The following is a 25,304-nucleotide window of genomic DNA, read 5'->3' as shown; positions in this document are numbered from 1 at the left end:
TTTGTAACTGATGCTCACAGTAATGAAACTGATGCTTCCTGCCGGATTTATGGATTTATCTGTGCTTCGTGGTGTGAGAGAAACAGGGCAAGCAGCTGAAAGAGCCTATTCTGTGTTTGAAGTTAGGATCTCCATTATGAAATGATCTCATCCAGCTTTTATTTCCTCTGTGATACTGATGGCATTGTTGTTTATATCTAATTTTGAGAAATTCAAAGAAAAACAAAATCAGTTTGCAAAAAATCTATAAAAATAGCCTTTGTGCTCTAAGACAGTTATTTTGTCTTGAATTTGTTCTGTTTGTTTTGTTCTATTGCCAATTTATGCATTTTGCTGCAGACACAATTCTCTGAAGATCTAATGCGAGTTTGATTGCGTGTCTTTTGTTCCGACTCTCTCCCCTCGTCCCCAACCAGTTGCAGCAGATGGCCGTCCCTCCCTAAATCTGCTCAAGGTTTTTTTCTGTTAAACGGGAGTTTTTCCTTCCCACTGTCGCCAATGGCATTCTCATAGAGGTCATATAGAGGTCATAACTGGAGTTTTCTCAGTTATCGGAGTGAGGGATCGATACTTTGTTTCTATCCTCTCAGTTCAGTTTATAGCCCACGGAATGTTAACTAAATAAAACATATACCTCAAACATGCACTATGAAAAATGTCTTTGTGTTGACTTTCATGTCGATTTTGTTTACAACCTAAAGCACAATTAAACAACAGAAGTTGTTTAAACACCAACAGGCTGCCTTTTTTTAATGATTTCCAGTAAGTGAAATAAAACCTGCTGAGCCACTCATGTTGCATTTTCAAAGTGTGACTTTGGTGACCATCCAGCCTGTGGGTAACAGAGCTGCTACAGGTGAAAACAAACAAGATGCAATTGTGCTGATCTTAATTTCATTCAAATTTAGTTTGAGTGTTTCCATTTTGTCACAAAAAACTGTCGAGTTCTTTTTTTTCCCCATTTTTTGGTTTCAGCAGATTGGAAAGCAGGATAACGTTTGCACATAGAATCGACATGTTTAAAGGAATGGATACTGTCTACACAGGTGGCACAATGGACAAATGGCTACAGCCTATATTTCAGATGGCTTATTTTTAGACTTTTGACCTTTATTTATTGCACATAACTGTGGTGACCTTCAGCTTAATATGCTGCCTGAATGCCTTCTGTCTGGATGCACAATGAAGACCAGAGCAGCAGCAGCTCTGGTCTTTGCTAACGTGCAGCTCAGCCAACACCTGTGTAGACAAGGCTTCAAAAACTCTTCTGCAAAATGCTGTGGAGTTGAAACTCAGCAGGGGGCCCATCATAATCTCAGAGGATTCTTTTTTTTATTCTGGACGCTATAGTCAGACTTAAAATGCTATACTAAAGCATAGTCTTTGACCAGTTTCATTCAGCTGTTGATCTCTGACAGCAATGAAAATTTAACAACTACATGTAGGCTTTAATCCCCAAAATGCAAGCTAGCCTTTGGCTACACTCTCCTGTCCAGAATATTTTGGCAGAAACATCAGATGTCTAAAAGTAACCAAAGCTTTACTTCACCTGTGTGATTCTGCAGCCAAACAGATTGACTGTTTTCCGTTGTCCTCAAGGAAACTATGAAGTGCTTGATTTTATCTGAGGTTACTTTAGCTGATAAACCACATTTATATTTTCTCATTGTAAGATTTTGAGCATAGACTTTGTGCAGCCAATATTTTTAATAACATCTAGTTTTTGTGGAGAAAACCCTGATGGACTACAGGTCGGAGAGTCTCCTTGAAAAAAGATGCCTGATTGTGTAAAAGTCGGAAAATAACAATTCTTTGCACTTTATGAGATTAATAAACACTTTTCTGATAAGTTTTTTTTTATTTCTGTTTTTAAGTCTTATTTAATACAGTACTTACTTTTGAAACTATGGTCCAGCTTACAGTACAGTATGATAAAGAAAGGTATGCTTTAAGGCATTGCATCTTCTGATTGAGAGATCACTATCATAAGACTAACGTTTAGATACTCTCATCATGAGCATGAATCTCATTGTATGTTTGAACTTTTAATGATGTATTTGAGTTGTTCTTTCCAGGGTGAAATGGTTGTGCAGCATCTTTAATGACTGTGGTGCACAAGTTTGAATTTATTTTTTATTTATATTTATTTATTTTCTTTAATCTACACTAGGTCAAAAGTATACATAAAGATACACACACGCACGCACACGCATGCGCACACACACACGCACGCACACACACACGCACGCACACACACACACACACACACATACACACTAAGGCCTAGTAACTTCTCGTTAGAAATAGTAATTGATTACAGCTTGCTGTTTCTCTTTTACTGCATGAAAAGAATTGGTTTGACTGCACTGCTTAGACTGACCAGTACTAAGAAGCCCAAAGAACTCAGAAGATGTAAGAATAAGTGTCTTGGACACACTTCTAAATAACTTCAGATTTCAGGATTATCAGTTTTAAAGATTGTATGTTGCTGCGAGTCACCGAGAGGTGTCACTCCCAGAGTCTGGAAGAAAGACCTAAACTGTCGCCTTCAGATGAGGGAAAATTGGTTAGAAAGATCAAGAGCAACCCAGGAAGCACAGAACCAGAGGCTCCTGAAAGCACAGTATCACTGAGCACAGTGAAATGAATTTTAAATGACCTTGAATTGGGAGTGCGCACACCAAGAAAGAATCCCCTGCTCCAAATACAACACCTTCAACCTGGACAGCCGCCCACATAAAGAAGCTAAATTCCTTCTGGAGAAGTTTTATGGTCAGACGAGACAAAGACTGAGCTAGCTGGGCACAATGACAAAAGGTATGTTTAGAAGAGTAAAGGTGAGGCTCCCAAACATAAGAACACCATAACAGCTCAGTCGTGCTCTTGTCCATCCAATTCTTGTTTTTTCTTCAACTCGTTAAAGTGGTCACATGAAGCTTTAATTCAATTCAATTCAATTTTATTTATATAGCGCCAAATCACAACAAAAGTCGCCTCAAGGCTTTAGACCACAACTGTCTACAGTATTGTCCTCAGTATCACAGTCGGATTCAGTCCATCTCTTTAGGTTTGAGCTGAGCGTTCTAAGATGTGAAGGGTATGATTTAAACAGAAAACTGTGACATTTGACCCTTTAGGTGTTAAAACCTGAAACTGAGTTTTGTGTGAAACCCTGTTTTTTTTTTCTTAGTGTATTTCTACTTGTTTCATTTTACACTCAAATGATATAAATATGGGCTCAGATGAGTACTCAGAGGTCAGTCTGTGACAGACAAGAACGTGAAGAAATTGGCCATCCTTTATTTTTAACTCTTATAAATAAAAATAATAGTATAATAATGCTAAGCCCTGACCTGTTTGTGATATTTCATGTTATTATCTCTCAGATGGATTCAGTGCCTTGATGTAATTTTGATTTGTTGAGTGACGCAAAGAGCTCAAACCACTTTTTAATAATAATAATAACAATGGATTGGATTTCATATAGCGCTTTTCAAGGCACCCAAAGCGCTTTACAATGCCACTATTCATTCACTCTCACATTCACACACTGGTGGAGGCAGCTACTGTTGTAGCCACAGCTGCCCTGGGGCAGACTGACAGAGGCGAGGCTGCCATATCGCGCCATCGGCCACTTTTTAAACAGGTGAGTGTTATACATTGTTCTGACCCTTTGGCTACAGAGACAAGTGGTTATTATGGTGCAGAGAAAATCCTTGCCTCATGATCAGCTGAATGTGAGAGGCACAGATTGATGCTTGCAGGGTCTGGAGCGTTTGCTGTGTCAGTGTTCAATCAATACAATCTTTACCATGGGGAAAGGGAAGGCCGTGAGTTAGCAAAAAGGTACTCGGTACGCTGTACTCTCTTGGATCCTGTACTACACGCTTTCTGTGGTAGTTAAATGATGATCAATTCATTTGAACTTGCACCTTCCAAGTAAAATGATCAGTTTATCAAATCCTGTGCTTCCCTCAACACCTTTGATGTTACTCGAACCACATTTTAAATGTTGTCAGTACAGATCCATCCGTTCACTGCTTGCCATTAATAGGGTCCACCTTTCCTGCCCTTTAATCAGAATTTTTTGATTAACTTACAGTAGAAATGAACAATAGAATGACATTGACCTAAATAAGAAACTATCTTTGATTTAACATTGATATTTATTTCGATGAGCTTGGCCTTCTTTGTCCTTTTGAGGGCCACCAGGGCAATCAGTGCTTTCTAATGGCTGATTGGTCATTCTGTGGCAGATTTTCCCATAAACCAAGTAGTTTAAGCTACTACATCTAAGATATGCTTTAACTCAACTCAACTCTATTTTTCTTCTATATCAGCATCCAAAAAAGGAGAAATAGTGCTTGAGCTTAACATAAAAGAAGCCCTTCCATCACTCAGAACCTATTTTTGTCAGCAGCATTGCATAACTTGCTTCATAGCATAACATGGTTTGCTTCTGATATTTTGAAACTCAGGCAGGATGGTGAAATGATGGTTAGCACTGTTGCCTCAAAGCAAGAAGGCCCTGTGTGAACGTTGCATGTTCTCTCTGTGTAGTCAGACTCCCTCCCTCCCACAGGTTGGGTTAATTAGTGAATCCATAGGTGTGAAAGTGAGAGTGAATGGTTGTCTGTCTCTCTGTGTCAGCCCTGTGACAGGCTGGTGACCTCTCCAGGGTGTACCCCACCCCATGCTCCATGGCAGCTGGGATAGCCTCCATCCCTCCTGTGACCCTGAACTGGATAGGCAGAAGGAAGTAAATGCATGGACTTTTTGTCTTGCCAATACCAGCGTATATTCCAGGTTGTAAAGTTGTGGGAATGAAGTGGAGAGACAAAAGGTGACTAAGTGGTTCATCTACCCCTCTCAAAAGCTGTTGTCTTAAGCAGCATATTTGTAATGCTGATAATAAATAAGCAGTGTCTAAACGGAGACATGTTTTCTTCATTCTTTACCCTATTTTAGGTTTTTATTTTTTCCCCTCAGTAACCAAGCATTTGTCTTCCAGTCTGGAAATAGGCATAATGAATAATTTAATCCCCGCAGGTCTGTATCATGGGAAGAGATATATTTAATATATGATGGATATTAATGTTAATAGTGCTAAGCATATTTGAATCCAATACAGTCGGTGACAATGCAATCTCCTTCAAATTTATTGCACACATGCAGCACACAAATATGTCCTGTATTTTTTTTCCGTGGTCTGAAATCAGCAGCATGCTCATTCAGTAATTTTCAGCATATTGGTTTGTGACAAATGGCTCACTTGGAGTAAAAAGCGGAATGGAAAGCATTTGTAAACAGCCAGTAGCATTTTTCAGCATTTATTGCTCAGACATTAATCTTCCTCCATGTTAGCGGGGATATTCTAACTGTTAGGTATTCCGTGTGGTTTTGTTTAAGTTAAAAAAATTACACACGAATCTGAATGTTGTTGGATTTGGATGATAGTTCACTATGGCATACGGTCAGCTGTCCACCGTCGTCGGCTCTGCAGACATGTAAGAGACGAGGATTTCTTAAGTGTCTGCAGGGTTATTGTTTACCTAGACTGTATTGTGAAATATTGTCCTAAAATATGAAAGCATTTACACAGGACTCTGTGCAATCCTGTGAAAAACTAAGTACACCCCATGAATCAGTAGCTTGGACTGCCACCTTTAGCAGCAATAACTTGAAGTAATGGTTTTCTGTATGACTTTATCACAATTTCAGTTCACTCTTCTTTACAACTTTGCTTCAGTTCATCAAGGTTGGTGGGCATTTGTTTATACTGACTCTGAACCATTAAAACGCCTTGATTCTGTCATTGTTAAGCTTTTTCAGCCATTCTGTTGTAGATCTGCTGCTGTGCTTGGAATCATGGTCCTACCAATTTCAGCGAAGCTTTAGGTGTCAGATAGAGGGCTTCACAATACTTTGATTTACAGAGGAGTTCGTGGTCGACTGAATGACTGCAAGATGCCCAGGTGGTCCTGTGGCTGCGAAATAAACCCAAATCATCACTCGTCCTCCTGACAAGTTGGTATGAGATGTTTGTGATGATTTGCTGTTTGGGTTTCATCAAACGTGGCACCGTGCCAAACATCTCCACTTTGGTCTCATCTGAGGACATTGTTTGTTGTTTGAGTTTTGCTGCAAACCTCAGCCGTGCTGCCATGTTGTTTTTAGAGAGAAGAGGCTTTCTTTCTCCTCACAGCCCTTCCAAACAAGCCATGCACAGTCCGACCTTGGGGTGAGTTGGCGAGGGTTAATGAGTCATTGTGTTAACAGACACCCGAGTGCTCCGGACCAGCACACTGTTAAAACATATGCTTTTATAGATGTAGTGAGTAGTATTTAGTTTTTCACAGGACAGCATAGAATCCTGTAAAAACTTTGATTGGCATGTCTGCATTCTCAAACAGTACATAAATACTGCAATGTGTATTACTGGGGTAAAGCATATGAACTATTAAAAATCTAGTGCTAGTGAAAAGTTTGGATCCACTTACTGATTTGGGTTTTCATTGTTTTAATTTAATTTTCTGTTTATAAGAGGATGGAATGCTTTTCTTTCTCTTTACATAGCCAAGTGGTCCTACAGGAATTTGCTTTATAGCAAACTAAAGAGGCACAACAACACCATCTGATAAATTTATCAGTCCAGTTGCATCTGCATTATTTTCCCTTAAACGGTACATTTTCTCAGTTTAAGCATTTAATGTTTTTTCTATTCTATTAATAAAATATGGCTTTATAAGATTTGCAAATTATTCCATTCTGAAAAATGTAAATGTAAAATCTGACTCTGAAGCATTTCAGCACCACAGACAGCGACTTCAGACCGCCATTCGTTTAGGTGGGCGTGTTGGCTATGGTTTGATTATCATTGGGGAAAAGGAGTGCACATTTTCAGAGCTGTGTACAGAAATTGACAGTATCTTTTTTCCCCTTTACCTCACAGTTGAGTGAAATGGATATATGAAATTGTAAAATTCTAATCCTGATCTAATCCCTTCATGCTTGGCTTGGCTTGCTCCTGACTATCTCAAAAACAGGGGTGGACAGTGTACCATTTACAAAGTGTCCAACATTCTAACACAGACTGCAATTATAACCACGGTGCTGCACAAAGAATGTTCTGGCATTCAGACCCTTGTTTTTGTTGAAAAAAAAACAAAAAACTAATACAGTAGTAGATGATTTTACAGACATCTGCAGCTGTGTAGTCTTTTTCTGTTTGAGAATCAAAATGAAAGAGAGGAGCTTTGCCTTGGTGACATGTGTAAAGGGGCTTTTTTATGCTTTATCACAATGGGCTCGTATAGAAAGTGGATTATTGCACCTGGCTGCTTGTAATGTCATGCTGTCCTCCAGGACCACCAGTACTCTGGAATCCTATAAGACCAGCAGCTAAGACCCTAGTGGGACCCTGACAAATCCACAGGCTTACACTGCTGCCTTTGAAGGGATAGAAATCACGACGTCACTGCTGGAGCAAGATTGTCGGTGGGAGCCACTGTACAGGGCTTCAGTAATGCATTTATCCTGGAGCTCACCTGGATTATTACTGCACGCTGCTACTTCTTAAAAGTTACACATTAGTTTTGATACTGTGAAAGCTAACTCTGTCTGCCACTTGATGCAGGTGAAGAAAAAGCCTGACGACTTAGGTCTTTTTCCCTTTATGTGTTAGAACTTGATAGACATGTCACTTTGTAAGGTTTTGACCTTCATACTCTAGAATTCTTGAACTTTTCTCAGTGCACAGAATACTTTGCTCTTACATCTTCAAGCTGAAATAACGAAATCTAACTTTGTGTCTGCTGAATGACAACTACACCATGGTTGGAGTCCATTTGTCAGTTCTGCTTGAGATGATATCCACGTTGTAGCCCAAGGAGAGGTGTTTCAGTGCTTCCTTTATTGCTTCTTTTAGCAGACAGTACACTGGACCATCCTTTATGAAAGGAAACTGGAGACGAAGGTATCCCACAATTCAAAGCCACATATCTGGCTTCTCTTGGAAATGACTGAAAAGTGATGCAAACCATTCTGTGCATTACCGCTGTGTTTTCCAGCCTGTGCCATGACTTGGGAAGTTACTGTCATCTGTTTGTATGAAGTAGTCTGCGTTTGTGAAATGACTTGTAACATGGGTTATGTTTAACTTATTTAAAATGATCAAAATGAATCGATCAATTTTGGATTTTGACAGCATCAAAAAATGCAAACTGGATCATCTGGAATCTTTTCCTAAGGCCCTTTTGATTTCCCAGTCACATCTTTCCTTGATGGAAATGGGCTGGTTCTTACATAGCTTTTCTACTCCACTTGAGCACCCAAAGCACTTTATACAACATGCCTCATTCACCAATTCATACGTTTTCTACCAAAGTGCTTTCAATCTAACATTCACACTCTGATGGATGCATCAGAGAGCAACTTGGGGTTCAGAATCTTGCCCAAGGATACTTTGGCATGCAGACTGGAGCAGCCAGAAATCAACCTTCCAATAAGTAAATGACCTACTCTACCTCCTGAGCTATAGCCGTGTAGATTGAAGAAAAGTGATTAGGAAAAGATGTGGGGGGTGATCGACCCAATCCATGCCACCTTAGGCATACGTGTTCAAGATGTCAGGAATAAGAGTACACAAGTGGAAACACATTTTTAACACATTCCTGTCATTTGGGACATTAAATGCCACTTCATTGTCAGGTGGTGTTAAGAACTTGTAGTCTTCAATTAATTCTCATCCAAATAGAGCCATAGATGCTAAAACACATTGTTGTGGCAAAATTAGAAACAAAACCTCTTTTAAAAAGCAGTAACAGGGTGGCAGAGTACTGAGTCACAAGGCTGTCTACCAGTGGTAGTTTGTGTCGCATTTTGGGAACTTGATTGATGTATAGACTCCATTAATTATTATTTAGTTCAGTTCTGGTTTTAAGAAGAGAGAGCACTGGCCGCTCACACTATGGCTGCTTGTCTAGTACAAGGTGGGCGAGCTGTAAACTATTCCCTCCTTTCTCCTCTATGAGACTCGGAATGCGACCAAATCAAAGCTGCATTCCAAAACACTTAAATTCAGAGTCACTGTTAATTTTAAGTGTTTTCTGAGGCCATAAATGAAGTTAATAATTAAAAACTTTTACTCTTTTGAAATTCTGGTAGCTTCTAGAGAGAAAACACTTGTACGGCTTAACTTTTCAGACAAGCAAAGCTCTGTCCATGTGTTAAATATAGTCTGTGGTTTAGGCATCCGACAGATGTGTTTGATGTCCTGAGAATGACAACTGGATTGAAACGCTTCACACATTTCTGTGAGAGCAGGTTGGTTTCTGCTGCTATCTTTCTCTGTGTGCCTTGGTGTTTCACTCCAGTGTACCTGAACAGACTCTTGGAACGTTATAGCTTAGAGAAGGAACTTCTCAGCAAGCCAGACGACAGCCTTCGTTTATTAGAAACTTTCAAAGAGTTTCAATTTCCCCCAACAGACTGTAGTATGAATTATTACTTTGCTATATTCAGCACTGTGGTGCCATGCTGCTGGTATTCACTTGTATTTTTATTTTTCATTTTACGGCTCTATCAGTTCTGCATTAGGATTTAGAGTCGTTTGCCAGGAAGGACTCTTTCTGCAACAGGCGAGAAAATGAGATAGTGGAGAAGGATTTCTTTTTTTGACAGTATATCCACTCATTTGCAGGTAAAGCCACACTCCCTCGCCTTTTTTCTTCATTCATTGTCTCCCAAATTTCCCAGAATGTCGCTCTACTTTCCACTTCCCCTCCACAACCACTTAATCTATTTCTCTCTCTATCAGCAGAGCTCTCTGTTCTCTTTCCCTCTAATTTTTGTCAGTTCCACTTGCAGCTACTTATCAATTCAGTGCACACACCCCTTTTGCCCCCCTATACAAATGAATGAGCAGGCCGGAAAAGAGGCAAACAAACGGACAAATAAATACAAGGGAAATGATATAACAAGATGTAATTCATCAACACACAATCAAGAATGGGGGGAAAGCAGGCAAAGTCAAACCCAAAGTCATTCTCCAAAAGCTATAAGAAAGCATAAGCTGTAGAGAAAGGGAAGAATTGGACAAAGGGACATTCCCCAGGCACATTTCCATGAATTATGGGACTAAAATTGAGAACGCAACAATTGTTAGTCTCGATTAGATGCTCTGTCTCTTCTCTCATCAGCTTGGGGCAACATGCCACATAATCACGCACTTCAAGGACAGCAGAGTGTCTTTAGTGAGGCTGGCCGCACTGAGAGAGCCTCACCTACTATGGGTCTGCTCACCCGTGGGTGCTGGCATTAATCTCGATCACTTCTTTCAGCACAAAGACCTTCCCAATGAACCCCAAGCCCACTGGTTTACCGCCCAAACCACAAATTCCTGCCAGCCCGGCTTCCCGGGGGCTCCATGCCCTTGCTTCCCAGCCCGGAGCCTTGGCACTTGGCTGGAGTATTGCATACTCATGGGTGAGGAGGCCAATTGTTGTTGTTGGTGGTGAGGCATGTAATGCTGTTATCACGGCCTCTTAACTTCCTTCCGAGTCCCAAGCTTGCTCTCTAGGCGTGACTTTCAGACAACTTTGAACCACTGCAAAGGAGGGGATGTCTTTGACAGTGGTGGGGATGTTGATGGAATGAAGATGCTGCCACAGAGGTGTTGGAATTGCTAGTCATTGCCTTGTGTTTTTATTAGGTGGTGGTCACGCAAGGCCCTCAGTCAGACAAGGCGTGAGGACAGACGGGTGATATTATATTAGCGCTCGAGGCGACTGCTATTCTGCAGCCCTCTCCTGCATCTTTAGGACTCCCTCCTGTCCTCCGGGATGCTTCCAGCATCAATTGTTTCCTTTCTTCATGTAACAAATATTATCTGGTGTTTGTATATATTAAGGTTTTTGCAAGCAGCTGTGAGATCTTACATTTCATTGAATTAAAGCATGCTTATGCGCATATAATTATATTTGTGGTCTCCAATAGAGTAGCTATGTGTGATTTACAGCTTCAACTAATCTTTATTTGTCTTACATTGACTGCTCAATGCATCATTTGTGTGAAACAAGCTGTTTAGCATCATTCCCCAATCCTCTGATTGCATATTTCTTTATTTCTTAGAGTGCCTCTATTATGAATGTGATTGGACCATGTGAGCAGCAGTCATGCATCATCATTGTGGTCCAAACAACACGTTTTGTAATACGAGCCCCACAGTGTGCTGTGCTTGTTGACCTGCCCATCCCCTTTTATGTGCATGTGTGCGTCTATTTAGAGTGTGTAGAAAACTGATATTTTCCACCAATAAATTGTATTCATTTGTTTTATTGTTGGATGATCACAACTTCAAAACCTCTTTTTCTTTATTAAAAACATCCATATCCTCTAGTAATACATGGCAACACAAAAAAGACTCATGGAAAGACTGTGTTATCGGCTGCATGTGGCCATGAATCTTAAGATTTATTCTAGAAATTAGCTGCACAGCATGGTCACAGAATTAAACACAAGCATCCATACGGTACACATTCTGTGCCTTGGTAGTAAATGGTCTAAGAGTCTAGTGCATGGGGTGTAAAAGATGATGAATGTACACTTGCAGCCTAAAGTCAGACAAAAGACAAAAGTACAAAGCACGAAAGGGCAAAGGAAAAAAGATCACATAAAAACTGCCTCGTCACCACCGCCGCCAACATGAGCACCAGCAGCATCCCCAGCACCATCTGTGTACGTAATTATTAAAGCACGGCTGGGCTGCTATCACTGAGCAAACATGGCAGAGGCGAGGAAGTTGGTCCAGGTGTGGCAGCCAGGGACACCTGAACCAAACAACACTCGGATGTGCGTTCACTCAAGCTCCAAGGATTCAGCTCTCGTTAATGTCCATGGCTGTGTGTCTTTGCGAGTACTAGCAGTGTGGTGTGGTGCTATTATTGGGGAGAGTCCAGAAATGTTTCCTGTGCAAATGTTTTCTTACAATTCAAACAGAGGAATAATTCATAAATGAGCACCAGGCTGTAGTGTAGACCAAGCCCAAACAAACACCGAGGAGAGTGTGAGTAAGGTTGTATTAATACCCACTTGTAATGCATTGCAATCCAGGTTCTACATTTTTGAAACTGCAATGTTTGTGTGTTTTGTTGGAGCGAACCATAATGGAATTTGTTCTTGGCCAGACCTGCCATCCAGCTACTTTTTGTTGGATATCATTGTGGTGCAGAGCCGAATGCAGGAGAGAGCATTATGAATGCAGGAGAGAATTTTAAAAGAGGTGGCAAAAGGTGTTGGCAGGCTGGTGTGGGATGGATTCAACAAAAGACGTATAAACATCAAACCAGTGTTCATACAAAGAAACACTTTTGTATACTTGAAAAAAGTCTCAAATGGTGAAGAAGACTAAAACACTTGCAGGCTTTTGGCTTTAATTGAAGAAAAACACATTTTACTAAGTGAAATGGCTACAGTGCAGTTTATATGACATTTTCATGAAAAAGACTTTTTTATATAGCTACTCAAAATAATCCATATTAGAGAGATTTACTTTATATGACATTGGACAGATCCATGTTTAAGTTGAGTGTATATAATAAGAAAAGTAAAATTAGTTTAAGTCAGTCAAAAAGTCAGTTGAAATGTAAACGTTTTGGCAAAAGGGTCATTGTGATTTAACTCTTTCTTTTTAATATCTGTGGTGTGGGCATTTGAATTGCTCATTGAATATAAACAAGCTAGCATGGCCACCAATAAAATCCACAAGATGACCTTTACAGAGCAGCTGTGTGCAGAGAAACCCAGTAAATCATAAATGACAAAGCCCATCCCCTCCACATTGAGTCTGGGTGGCTTTCTCCTTCTCTGGTATGCGGGAATGCAGAACTGTGAGGATGTCGCCCCGGTGGTGTAGAGCGGAAATTTAGGGTCAGACCAACAATTGTCTTGCTTCCTCTGCACTTTATATTCTGTCCTCTTCTGGGTCATCAAGAGCAAATCAAAGCATTACTTGTAATACATAAACAAGAGAAATCTGAATGAACAATGGTATTTACGATACTACTGGGTGCTGTGGTACTGGTTATCAGGGAAGTAACAATAGCTTGGGTTATGTGGCCCCATATATGTAGTCCTGACCTCTGTAATTTTGAAAGCTTACCTCAGAGTAGGGGAAAGATTATAGGCAGGAAGATGAAAGGATGGAAACTGGGAGACATGTCAGATGTGATGTTGCTGTAACAACTGTGGAGCCACTACTGGCCTCATTATCGCACAAATCTGGTCATCCATCAAGCCTGATGACATTAATAAAGCCCCCCCAGGGCAGACATTTTGACTTGTCAAGCAAAGGTGGAACTAATAACAGTGATGGTTGCATTCTATTTGACTATTTAAGATCAGGTGTCCTGTTATTACGCAAGCAGGCAATTAAAAAATGAGAAATTATGTTGCATTTCATCTGCATTGTCTTACAGCTGGACTTAAAGCACTAATGAGTAGTTTAACTTTTTTGTTAAAAAACAAGTTAATCTAAATAAAATCTTTTGAAATAATGTGGTATATTCACCTCAAAGCCTTGTTGTGGTTGCTCATTACTATGACAACGCATGCTATGAATATGATATCTCTGAGCATTTTGCCTTTTTATTTTTTTCCTACCCTTGGTGCGCTTCTGCATTTTCGGTAGAAATCATGGTAACCTGACTCAATGCTCCTTCTTGCACAACAAAATCACAAAGCAACTAATTTCTATACAGTGTTGATCATTTACTGAGAGCCAGAAATTTTCAGATATTTTAGGAGAGTTGCAGGTCATTGAATTGGAAAACAAAACTTAGCTAAAAGTAATGCATAAAAATTTTTCAGATGAAGATCATTTGCATTTATTACTGAGCAGTCTTTGCTAACATTCTCATTTCCTGTGCCACTCCCCATAATTGTCCTGAAGAAATCAAATAATACATAATTACAGTTTTATGTTTGGATTAATAAATGGACAACAAATCACAATTTTTAAATCGCCACTGACAGAAATTGAACCATAATTTTAACATCTATTAAATTATCGCAGGTTCAAACCAAGTACACCTAATTGTTTGGGTCTCACTGAATATTGGAGATACTAAAGATAGTCCTAGCGGCCAGTTCTCATTAGGGCACAGCTACTCAAAGCTAGAGACCAGGTTTGTGGTTGCCACAGATTGCTAGAAAAAAATGTGTGTGGCTGCTGACTGGTTCCTTGTTCCCACTAGGTGTACTTGGTTGTACGGAGGTAAATGGGGCTTCACCTAAAACCCCTTTGTGATAGTTTTAATCACAATCAGATTTGTGTAGTTACACTTGGTTTGTATGGAAGATGCCGACTTGTCTGCAAACTAGTCGCTCAGCAGTTTTGAAACTGAACAGTGCAATACAAACTGGAAACCAAGACAATTCATGTTCAAACTAAACTTTTACTTTGAATGCAATCTACTATCTCCATTTCCAATTTATGTCAACCTTTTTTAACAACTTGACAAGTAGAAATGATGTTTGTATACAAGTCAGTTGTCTCTGTGTAGTACCCTCTTTGCAGCTGGCAGATTGCCATCGGTGATCGTGGTTTATATGGACGACAACCACTTGTGTCCAACACTTGCCAACTGCCAACACTACTGTGGAACCAAAACTGTGAAAAGTGCCACACAAACTAGAAACAGAGTTTGTTTAAAGTTTTGGTTCAAGCAGTAAGGCACAAGTCATTGTCTTAAATGCAAACTATGGGCAACTGGGGAGATTTGCTAGCAACTAAAACAATCACTTTTTCCCTAGCAACAGTGGTTGCCAAGGTATTGGTGTAACAGTGTTTTCTGTTTGTCTGTCTGGGGTCTTAGAAAAGCGACAAAAACTGTTTCCGTCAAAGCTGCAGGTGTCTCACAGAGCATATGCTGCTGGTTCAGTGCTGTGTGCATCGGGTTTAAGCAGTCGTGAGAATCGTCAAAAATGGATGGCATCATCATAACCTAGTGCAAAAGTAAAAAGGTCCTGCTAACAGACACAGATAAAGAAAAACTATTTGGTAACCTACAATTACCAACACCAAATAAGACTTTGTGTGCATCTCTGAGACACCAGAGATATCTGAAAAAATGGAGGTATTTGGTGGTTATGTGAACTTGAAGTCCTCATGCCATGAAAAGACCCAAAGAAAAAATGAATCGTCTGCCTTTACAACCCAACTTGAATCACATTGCGCAAATCCCCCAGACATATTCTCTTTAAAGTGGGTAAAAAATAATATTGCAACATTAATAAAAGCACTAAATGATAGAAAGGGTGTTGCTCCCTTCAGTGCGCTCTATGCATCCAAAACGTGAAAATCGTGTGTGCTGCTTCAGAGAGAACATTCATTTCTTCCTAAGAGACCAGCGTCATGAAAAAAAACCTCTTTAAGGCGGTAACATGCTCAGATGTGATGGGAGAGTCATGTTGGCTGCGAGCGTTTAGGCTCAGCAGGGAGACAGAGGCTCCAGTGTAACGAGAGAGAGGCCTTTCTGTGCTGTGACTCAGATGAACACAGCAGTTGTTGGGGAAAAGGTCAGGGGATTTTGTTGATATTCTGCAGCCGTGCACTTTTTGGCAGGACACTTGACGGCGCAGCGGGCACTCGAGCATGAAATGATGTTGCTTCCTCCGGCCAGGAGGCGACGGCTCCCATGCCACACAGCATATGCAGGACGCCATAAATCCTACAGTGTAAATAAAGACCTGCTTCGCTCCACCACGTCTCACTCCTTCTGTGTCCCTTTTTAAAGAAAGAAAGAAAAAGTCTGGCTTTTTCCCATTTTCATTCTTCCTCTTTCATTTTTCTTTGTGTTTACCCCTCACGATCTCTTTCTGGCTTTACTTTTCCCTTTTTTCCCCCATTTTCTTCAGTGATGGAGTGGTAAACAAAAAGGTGGCTGATCTATAACCTAACTGTGATCTTTTTTTCAAACTGTGCATCCACCAGAGATTTTAGGAAAACACTGATAGTATTATTTGTAACTTCTGTCTGTATTTATTTATTTTTATTTTTTTTACTCGTTTTTCTTTATAAGTTATTACATAAAACATGATCTTCATTTTCATCTGACTTTGCAGCAGTCAAATGCAGCTCCTGGCAGTTTATTAAGGAAACAAAAGGGGACGTAAATCTCATTTTGCCACAGTTTGACTTTATTAACTTCTCAGCAGGCACTGACAGAGGTTTATCCTATGACAGATGTTTTGAATGCTGCTTTAAGTGTTGGAACGCTACCCCCCGTCCTCAATGCATACACAACCAAACATGCGTTCTGTAATTACAGGCTGCCAAGCCTGTACAGCTTTCAGGCCTACTAGGTATTTTGCTGTCACTTAAAAATGGCTTTATAGCCGACTATACTTCCTTCTGTGTCACACTAAAAGAGAAAATAAATATGTAGCAATATATTTAACTTGTAAAAGAAGGCAGTGCATTGTGCACTCTGTCACCTTTGTGTCATAACAACTTAAGTTGGGTGCAGAAACAATTATTCGTAGTGGCGAGGCTCTCAGAAAACAAAGTGCGTTCTTGTACCTGAAGGGGTAGCACAGTTTGTCACTCTGGCAGTATCATTTAAGGTATTGCCATTTTACCACTGATTTGGGCCAACTTTTTTGTTCTGTTACAGAAGGTCTGGACTGGGTCTGGTAAATGGGCTGGTTCTTATATGGCAGTTTTCTACTCTACCTGACTAACTAGTGAGCTACCAGCCACACACATTAATGGCAGTTTTCCCTTTAATGATCTGTGCACTTGTCAAATTGCTACATTTTTACACTGGTAGCCAGAAAAATAGAGCCCAGGGATCTGTTACATTTATGAGCTAGAACAACCATAAAAAACATGTAAAAACTGTACGTAAGATATACCTTTAAATAAAATGATAATTTCCATAATTTAGTCTATAACTGCAGTTAGCCACCTAATGTAAGATCATGAAGTCTATTCTGATAAATCACTTCATAAATCAATAAAAACCATTCATAAGCGCTAAAGCTGGCCAACTACCACTACATTTGAAGAGAGGAGAAAAGAAAGTTGCCTGGCCAGGTCAACATTTCCTTTCCCAGCCATGAAAGCTGTATATCCCAAGAGGAAGTAGTAATCCCATCCAAAGTCACCAAGTTCCCCCAGAGTCTTTTCACCAACAGGACAGAATGAGCAGGAAAAAAATGTCTTATGCAAATGTCCAGCTTTTAGATTGCAGCTGTTTTTGGCGATGGTTAGTCGCCTCATACTTTGTATTTTCTAACCCAACGGCAGGTGTTCTGTTTGCTCACTAAGGAAGAACAGTCAGTTTAGAATTTATAACAAGATTCTTTTGTAAAGCTGCTGTTGCCCCCACCGCTACCTGTTCAAATAAATGAGACCTTTCTTCTAATAAACTGGCTTTATGAGTTTGCTAAAGGTATCAAGATCAATTAACCCCTTATTTACATTATTAAGCTTCACTTCAAATCCTTTTAAGACTTTTATATTTGATGAGGAGAAAACCTGGTGCTGAAGGTGAACTTTCTGTCTTTAGACAAAAAAAGTCTTTAGAAGTTTTGCCAGTTGGTATTCAACCATTAAATAGACCATGCAGATCAATTTTTTTAGATGGCCTAAACTCTAACCACAAAGATGGTTGCAAAGATTGGACTTCAGCTGTGTTGCCAACTCGTGATATAAATTTTAATTCATATTATTTGTTATGCACCATATGCTTTACCAGATCACATCAGATTGTGTTTGTGGATGGGTAATGCAGAAACTCGGTTTTGCTGCCCTTGGCCTGTTTGCAGTGCAGTTTGCAAGTGACCGAGGCAGACGTTGGTCTTTTTCCAGAGGGGAGGAATTAGCATTTCAGGCAAAGATTATTTGTCAAGGCCTTTGTATCTAGTTCCTGTTTCTTAATATCATTTCCATATCTTAACATTTAGGTAACCTTGAGACTTGCTTTGACATTAAAATGGAACCTTTTGTTGTGCTTGAGAGAGCTCATTACCTCGTTACCTAAATTAATAAAGGACCGCTCTAACATAGTAAACAGCTGTTTAAATAGTTCACAGTATGCAGCTATGACATGTTGGGAATTTTCACTTTTTAAAGACAACTTTAATTTTGGTGGACTTTTGACTTTTTTTTCCTCCTAAAGAGTAGAGAGCTACTTTAAGAACCAACTTTGAATGTCATTCAGAGTCTGCTCTGAAATGCTGGATCCTCCTGGGAAAGCTGTGTTCAGGAAATATAGAGTAAAAAAAATAACACTGTGTGAATGTTTTTCTTCAAAGCAGCTCACAAATACACTGACTATTCTTTAGTGTATAAACAGGAGTTTTGAAAAATCTAACCTCCGTTTGTAGCTTGATTCAACCTTTGAACAAGTCTTTGATTTCCTTTTAAAATAGGGCAACATCAGGTGTAAGTCTAATTGGATTCAAGGTGAAGCTCAGTAGCAATAATAATTATTTCTGAGGAGACACTGGTATTCACCAAATCTTTCTTTTTTCTAGCTTGAGGAAAATAAATCACCCTTATTAAATTGTTCATTGATTCAAAATATTAAAATGATGAAGTACAAGGTTATTAACCCATTAATAACCTTGTACTGAAAATATGCACCTAACTCAAGAGTTGAAGCGGTGTTGTCTGCACATAACAAAAAAAAAAAATTTTAACCAGTATCTTTAGGCACATTATTTAGAAGCCTGTCAGAAAAGCACACCATTTGTGGCCATTTTTAAATTGAATTTACAAAAAATGCTAAAGATCACACAGTTTGAGAGGCCAAAAATAGTAATTTTTACATGGAAAAAGGCGATTCCCAACAAGCTATTATCCAAAAACTCCAGAAAAAGAAGCAATGGCCTCACACGGGACCTGAGAGTTGTAACATCCCTTCAATTGTTCCATCTACGAGAATTTTACTCACCAAAACTAAAGCACAAATTTCTTGGACTACACAACAGTGCACATTATTTGTCTAATAATTCCATTAAAAATGCTTTTAAAAAGCAACATCATCACAAACATGATCGGGAGATTTATTTGAGTTATGAATCCAAACCAAACAGCTAACTGCTGGCAGTCAAAATTATGAATGGGGAAACTACCAGTGAAGACCAAACTTATTTTTACAAGGCTGTAAAACATTTTTAGCATGTGTGATTTACTTCCATGTCGTAGTGTCCCACAAGTGGCTACTCCAGGAATTCCTGTTATTGTCGTCACTTTTCAACAAGTTACTTCTTTGTTGAACATTTATATGCAAGTCAAGCATAATGTACTTTGAAATCAGTGCACTTATTTCAACATACATAAGTGTGGAAATCCAAACATCTACACTTTAAAAAGAACACAAATGAGCTAATTTAAAAGTGTGGGTGCTTTATCGGTTTTACAGACTCATTACCTTCCAAGTATGTTGCAGATCATCATATCTGTGTTATGAAGGTGGCCCAAGGTGTGTTCTATTATAGAAAATAGCTACATTTAAAATGGGATTTTGCTCATCAGTGACTTGCAAACTTAAGAGATTATTTTCATTATTTATATATGACATCCATTAACATACTTGGAGGCTTGGTACTTGTTTGAGAGCTGTGAATGACTGCCTGAAATCAGAGCTAAAGTCCCTGAACCAGTCATGCCTGTTAATAACATGAGCATGGGTCCACTGGTGATTAACATTAGAAAGAGAGAACAAATTCAAGTGGTGGCCTCACTGGAGGGAACAATTCACAGCTCTCCACTGAGTTTGTATTTTGTGAAGGTGCCTCCGTGTATAACTGGAAAAAGTCTAAAAGCTGCAGTTTGATTGGGGTTACCTACCAATAGTTTAAAGAATATGTTAAAAAGTAACCAATTAAAAAAAATGACTAAATAAAAACTGAAGGAGATGAAGCTGTAAACCATTCCTTAACGGTAAAAGAAATCTGGGATCTTGCCACTCAGTATGCTTACATGTGCAACTAGCATTTTGTCACTGCTGTCCAAAATTGTAATATCAGTTTAAGGCTACTACATTAGTCTATAACTTGATATGTGACTTGTATTACAGTGGAGTGTGGTTATTTCAGAAAGCTATGAATAATGTTACTTGGAAAATAGGATGCTGAAATAATTCTGTTGTGCAGTCATTCTCCAGCTGTGGGGCATACAGTCACTGCATGTGGGGCCAAGGGGAAAATATAAAGTTAAACTAGGTTAAATGAATATGATTTAAGTGTTTGCTGAAGCTTTTGTGTGAGTCATTTTTTATTTATTTTTTTAGCTGAACTGAGGTTCTTTATTATCTTTTAATAACTGATTAAAATTGTGTGGCACATGGCATAATATATAATGCTTCAGAAGCAGGGCATACCATAAAGCTTTAACAAACACCACTTCGGTAAAATCTGATATTTTTATTCAAATTTCAAACTGCTCTGACTGTTCTGTTACTGAATATTTTCTCTGTGGATCACTTTCTCTTTTGTCTTTATATGAATTACATCTTGACTTCATCTTTGATCCATAACAACCATGTGTGGTGACTTTTATAGAAAGACAAACGGAGTATGAAGTGCTTGTTTTTGACACTCTATAAAATCATATGTTTGGAGTGGCTCTCCTGCAAACACCACATATTTCTAAAAATAGGTTGTTCCTGAGCTCAGAAACATAGGACTACACCTTGCTTTGAAAAAGGTATACTAACTAAAAATCACAGGTGAATTAAACAGCTTTGAGCATTTATCGTGGTTAACAGTGAAAATCTACACTGATAAGAAGTGCACTGTTTCAAAATTCATGAAAAATAAAGGTGGTGTCTTAGCAAAACAGCTGGTTGAATTTTGTACACTTGGTCAATTAAGTGATTTCTCAGAGATGCTAATCTGTTTGTGGAGACTGCACCGGTTCATGACTGGTTGTCTGTTTTATTAAATTGGACATAGCAGGAGTTAACCTCTCTCTCATTAGTCAAAACCTTTACTATACTTACTACTTAAAGCTTTAAGTACTAATGTGCTAATTGTGCCATTAAAAGTTTGGTATATCACACATGCTGTCCAAAATTAAGAAGAGAAAACTCATCTGTTACACAATCATAATGCACACAAAGTGCAGATGCTATCTGATCCAAGAGCAGTCAAAGCAGGCACTGCGGCAGCTTACCTGTCATGCTAATGTCCCATCAGTCTCCTGTCAGGGACCAGAGGTTTATCCACTATATGCGTGCCCCACCAGCTGCTAGCTGATGGCCTTCTAGCTTAGCATGCTTCAGGCACGGTTAACAGGAGACACCCTACAAACAGCTACCTCATACCGATTTCAGTGGCTTCATTGTTGAGCTAAGTTAATCCTGCTTCCAGAGGCAAGAACTATGGCCAGGAGATGGCAGTAATGTAATGGATGGAGTGAACAGGCATGAGTGACGCTTTATGCCAAAACACTTGAGCTAAAAGGAGAGGGACTGCTTTGATTTTCTATGTTCAGTTGATGTGTCTTTTTATATTTCAGTGGATAAGCACTGCTTGCCTTGCTTGTCCTGACAAACGCTACTGATTTCTACCTCCATATGGTAGATTTTTAAGACTCAGTAAAAATAATCCCTGTTTATATTTCACTTGACTTTGGTGAAGCCTTTTAGTTTATTTTGTCTAAAATAAGCAGTTTTAGCTCCTCTCCGTTTAAACCACCTTTCCTCTGATTGGCTGCCCTCCATAAACAGGAGGTTTGTGGTTTCCCTGACACATGGAGAGACAATTTCCTCTTTGGGGTCTTTTGACATGTGTAAAGTCTTGCCCCACTATGGGTTGTACAGTAAGAGGATCCAGATCACCATGTCTAGAGACCTGCATGGCACCCAGTCCATGTAGGTGCTTCACCTCAACCACAGTCACCAGCTGCATGCACACCACTACCTGCACACCTCCAACTGAGAGAATGAGTTCTGTGCTAAGAGACCGAGGATATACTGTCCACTTTCACTGTCTGTCTCTTTAGCAGTACTGGCTGTTCACTGTTTGACTAACTGCACTCAAAAGAGAAAATCCAGCTGTTAGCTGTAATGTTCTGTTTTGTAAAGCACTTTATAAATGAGGACTGTGTGGAGGAGAGCGTGTTAAATGATTGTCCTGGATTTTCCGGTTTGAGTGCAGCTAACCAAACAGCAAACAGCCACTTCCTGCTAAAGAGACAGTGAAAATGGAGAGTATATCCTCGGTTTCTTAGCATAAAACTCATTGTTACAGCCAGGAGCAGCACTAAAGTGATCCACTAAAACTGATTTTTAGTTTTAGTGTTGTCATTTTCTCTGAGTTATTGATTCTGTTCCTAGTTAGACTTACATTAATTTATGTTAGCTATCAGCTGGAACCAACCAACCACATGCTGTCACGTTCCGTACTGACAGAAGATGGCGCTAAACATGTTTTTATAACTTCAACTTCGAGCACTGAAAGCACAGAAAGAACTGTTATTTGTTCTAGCGAAAGTGATGCTTCAAGAACCTCAAAGTAATTCATGTAGTCTTCAGCTCATGCTTGTGCAAGGACAGGGCTACAAAATAGGTGTTTTTGCTCATTGGTTCCAGTACATGTTTTCTGAATGTGCACAATTCAGACCTGCCCACTGGTGAAGTTTCTGACATCTTAGCCCCTTCTTCTGACTAAGAACAAACATCCATCAAACACTGACAGATGATGACCCTGTAGTGAAAGTACAGGAGAGTTCTTCATAACCCCCAGGCTTCCATACATTTTGTGGTTTTCTCCCAAAGATACAGCTGGCATTTTGTTTCTCTGTGCATGTTTCCCATCTTGCAGCACCTCACGGTTTCGCTTTAACCTTGGCACTCAAGTGCAAACATTCTTCAATCTGTAACTTTTGTTTGAGAAGATTCCTTTGCTTTTAGGGTTTCTAACAAATTGACTCGGTGGAGAAATATTCCGATAGGTTGATTATTTGCCTTCATCTTTTTAAAAGCACGAGGGAAGGTAATAGTCTCCTGGGAGTAAACAGGCATTAAACTTTGACAAAATGGATGTGCATTGATTAAGAGATAACATCTTCATCTAAAAGATTATTCTTTGAAAATTTGAGGTGAAAAGCCAGGTGTCTCTTGCCTTTCTAACTCACAAATGTGCACTCTCATTGCAGAGGCAATTACCAACACTAAGAGTATGACAAGAACAGCAAAATGTGAAAAGAGGTAAATTGAATGTGACAAGACTGAATGAATTGCACCACTTAGCACCATTTCTACATTCCGATGTACGTACGTTACTGATGATTAGATGGCACTGCAATAGATTACTGCAGCCAAGCTATTATGTTGAAGTTTAACATCCCATTTTGCTTTCCCTTCTTCCATTTCAGCAGGTTTGTAAAACATTTGGACAGTGTGGTGCAGAGTATTCATCAGCAGTAGCTGTTGGATGGAGCGCCTTTACTTTTACTTGTTAATTAATCATTACAGTACCAGCTCTCACCTCCATTCAAGTCACATAACTTCACTGGTACGTACTGTATAAAACAGGTACCTGTTTTATACATTACTACCATTTGAAAGAAATTCAAGTGGACTTTTAATACTTTTCTTATTTTCAGTCACATATGCTGTTAAAATGGCAGATGCTTACTGTATGTTAAACATGACCAAAGGTTCAAATCATGAGGTCAGATTTGTGCAAATAACACAAAACTTGAACCCAAATCTCAAGCTTCTGCCATTTAAAGCTTCTGCTTATGAGAGGCAGCTGACGAGAGTTAGGGTGGATTATTTCAGACCAAGAATGAACTGAGGGGCTGCACCCAAGGGCCAGAATAAGGAGGATTATTTTGAACTGCAGGTCATGCAAAGCTATTCTAGTGGATTTCAAAAATGCAAATATAGAGCACAAAATGAGTCTATTATATCCACTTCAAAGTAGAACATATTTGTTTAAAAGAAGTTTGTAGTTATGAGAAACATGTTTTTAAAAAAAGAAAACCCCCTGTTACGTCCCTCTCCAGCCTCTAATCTGCTCAGTGTGTTCAGCTGGTGCTAATTGGCCTAGTCAGGTGTGGATAAAGGCATACCTGAGCCAAGCTTCCCAGGGAGCTGACTTGTCTTTGCCTTGGTGGCACTAGTCATTTTAGCCAACCTGGTATTCCATTTTAAGATAACACCTCTTCTCACTAACACTCTGGTATTCATCTCCTTTTTTATGTTGCGGCTTCTGAGCCAGGTCGTAACATAAGTGGGGGAACTGCTGCTCTGAAGTGAACATGCAGTGTCCTCCTCGTCTGCTTTGCATGTGAAGCTTGTTTGGTAAACCTGTTTGCTGTGTTGCTCTTTGTTTAAACCTGATATACAGCTGAACTTGGTTTCATTAGAGTTTCGTGATGCTGGCTTGCTTTAGTTAGCCCTTAGCTTTCACGCCTGACTGTTTTCTTCTTTATGTAATCATTGTCTGCCCAGTGGTCTGTTGAACAGCCCTGTCGGTTTTCTGTTTAAAGTCTGAAATTAAAACCTTTTACTTTACTCAGTTTTGTGTGGGGGGCTTGTGTATGTTACTCCTCCCTTGACGCCTAGCAGAGGGGGTCGTAACACCGCCTTTGCATTTTTATGCACTTCAGCGTCAAAGGGTTTGCAGTGTCGGTTTTTACAGTAACACCAAATTGTAACATAAGTTTGTCTTCCCCTCTGTCACCAAGTATATGATCAAACTTTTGAGAAGAAATGCCCAGGAGAACTAGTCTCAGCGATGGCAGCAGCGTCTCTCTCCAGGGGATTTGTTTCAGCTAATCTCAACTAATATTTCCCTCATTGTTGAGCCAATTTATTCTTTTCTCTTCTATCCTTTCTCTTATTAAATAAAGAGGCTTTTTATCCTACTAAGAAAAATCAAGCAACAATAAATTCCTAAAAATAAAACTCCTACTTCTGTTGAACTGTGAAGCATTTAGAGTGTGGAAAGAAATCACTCTGAAGTCTGACAATAAAGTAGAGGATGGTATATTGGTTACCAGATGGCAGCAGAATGAACACGCTGTGGCTGTGAGATGGTTTTGTCTTTTAGTATCTTTTGGGCTTTGTGCCTCATCTCAGCTCCCCAATATTACCAATGCAAATGTATATTTATCAAAAACTTGGTACTTCTTAAATCTTGTGCTTGGAGTTGTTTCTGGAAGATTTTTTCCTATCAGGGTGGTAAATGAATCAAAACATGGAGTTTGTACGCTTAGCAATCAAGTTAAGACTTCTAAGGCTTGTTCTTCATGGACATCTGCAAACCCCACGGGCGAGCAG

The 25,304-nt window shown here is 39.5% G+C and overlaps 1 protein-coding gene across 3 annotated transcripts in view; it reads left to right on the top strand.

Annotated features, from left to right (window-relative positions):
- The window catches only part of sgcd (sarcoglycan, delta (dystrophin-associated glycoprotein)), a 413,854-nt gene that overhangs the window by 72,837 nt on the left and 315,713 nt on the right, over nucleotides 1-25,304 (top strand). The window contains exon 1 of one of the 3 annotated variants that reach the window (XM_005472310.4): nucleotides 2,336-2,817. The exons of the other annotated variants lie outside the window; for them this stretch is intronic. The gene's annotated coding sequence lies outside the window, so the exon portion shown is untranslated. Of the gene's footprint in view, nucleotides 1-2,335; nucleotides 2,818-25,304 lie in introns of those variants that run through there. 3 annotated transcript variants of the gene reach the window in all.

Source organism: Oreochromis niloticus, linkage group LG10, assembly GCF_001858045.2.
Source record: "Oreochromis niloticus isolate F11D_XX linkage group LG10, O_niloticus_UMD_NMBU, whole genome shotgun sequence".
In the NCBI taxonomy this organism is placed as follows: Eukaryota; Metazoa; Chordata; class Actinopteri; order Cichliformes; family Cichlidae; genus Oreochromis; species Oreochromis niloticus.
Note: the sequence above shows the minus strand (reverse complement) of the source record. Positions and strands in the feature narration are given on the sequence as shown.